General features: G+C 44.4%; 1 non-coding gene across 1 annotated transcript; it reads right to left on the reverse strand.

The window, feature by feature from the left end:
• Nucleotides 1-665: 665 nt before the first annotated feature.
• TRNAL-UAA lies at nt 666-748 on the reverse strand. The gene has a single exon. It is a non-coding gene; the product is annotated as a tRNA-Leu (tRNA).
• Between the last annotated feature and the right edge of the window lie 1,163 nt (nt 749-1,911).

Genomic DNA, 1,911 nt, shown 5'->3' on the forward strand with positions numbered 1-1,911 from the left:
TTATAGAAGGATGGATGCAGACTCATATCTCCTTTAAGTGTATCTTTATTTTATACTGAGCAGCCCATGGGAGCAACACTCATGCTGGAAAGGTCACTGGAGGACAGAGGGTAAGGTTATTTGCAGAACCTTGAATTGCTTCAACCATCATAAATGTTTGTTGGTCAGGGCAGTATATCAGCACAGAAGCAAGCTGTGCCCATGGAGAGAAAACCCTAAAGGGGGAACTTAGGTGAGCAAATCCGACTATACACGGTAACAGCAACAAAAGCCTATCAGGTATATAAGTTCCCCTTTATACTGAGCAGCCCATGGGAGCAACACTCACTTTAGGGAGGACCATTAGCCATAGCATGCTGGAAAGGTCACTGGAGGACAGAAGGTAAGCCTTCACCAGGGTGAAAATAATCCCTTGGAAGGGGTACAGGAGAAGAAGGGTTGTTAACTGTTCCATATGAGTCTATCATTCAGTGGAGCACTTCTTCTAATGTAAGTTTCCCAGCCAAGCAAACCATGAGGTTACAGACCTTGAATTTGTTTGTTTAATGCCAACAGAAGCCTAGATTTGTTTTTGGAAAGTGGGGATTTTCTTCAACCTTTTTAAAGTTCTATTTTCAAACAATGTATTTGCAGATCCTTTAAATGCTTCAACCACTATAAATGTTTACCAGGAGTGGGGATCGAACCCACGTGGATATTCATCCATTGGATCTTAAGTCCAACACCTTAACCACTCGGCCATCCTGGTTATCTTGTTGGTCAGGGCAGTATATCGGCACAGAAGCAAGCGCCTCCAAATGTATCTTTATTTCATGTGATGTCCATAAAAGCAACACTTGCTTACATGTTTCAGCACTGCTGGGCCTTACTCATAGCACGTTGAAGGGGTCACTTGAGGAACAAATGTAAACTTTTACAAGGATGGTAAGGAGACAGGAGAAGGAGGGCCATTACCCATCCCATATGAAAACAAAATGTAAGACCTTGCCAACAGCAGCCTAGATTCATAGCTTATATGGGGGTTCTCAACAGCAGTGTACATTTTATATCTCTTGACAAGGTTTCAGTAACATCTCAATGTTCAACACACAAATGGTTCACACATTGATATGACTTTAATTAATGGATGTGACTCCTTGATTTTGCCAGGAGCATCTTCAGGAAATGCATTCAGCCGATTTAAACTAAACGTTCAATTGGGTTGAAAATGGGTACATTATCTCATTGGATCTTAAGTCCAACGCCTTAACCACTCTGCCATCCTGGTTACCTTGTTGGTCAAGGCAGTATATCGGCACAGAAGCAAGCTGTGCCCATGGAGAGAAAACCCTAAAGGGGAACTTAGGTAAGCAAATCAGACTACACACGGTAACAGGAACAAAAGCCTATCAGGTATATCTCCTAGTGGCTTTACAAGTAATTAATGCATTTACATTGCAATGCTATAGTAGGATAATGTTTTTTTATTTTTATTTTCATAAATCCCAAGATTTTATGTACTTTTATAGCTGTGGTTTGGCTTTGAGTGATGCTGCTATGTTAATTGTTAGGCCCCAATTCCCAAGTCCTTTTCCAGCTTTGTTTTGCTGAGCTGTCTTCTGTATGATGTCTTGGGAGCAGTGGCGTCACTTGCCCCCCCCCCCGTGTGCACCCCGCCAGGGATTGGCAAGGTGTCCGTACACGGACACCGGTGTCCGTGACTGGTCCTTGCAGGGTCCACCACGGTCGTACGGAACAGTTGGTACGTCCCAACACCCCTATCCAATTTGATGTTTTGGTTCCTTCCTGCCCACGTGCAGGAAGGGGTTTTTTCTCAGGGGCGGCCGCGGAGCTTTCACAGCGGGAGGCTGAGTGGCAGAGCCTGATGGCTGTTCGTGGCTGTGTGTAGTGAGGTCAAGTCACTGCACTGGT

The sequence above is a fragment of the Nanorana parkeri genome, unplaced genomic scaffold (genome assembly GCF_000935625.1).
Source record: "Nanorana parkeri isolate BGI_ZX_2015 unplaced genomic scaffold, ASM93562v1 scaffold3700, whole genome shotgun sequence".
NCBI lineage: Eukaryota > Metazoa > Chordata > Amphibia > Anura > Dicroglossidae > Nanorana > Nanorana parkeri.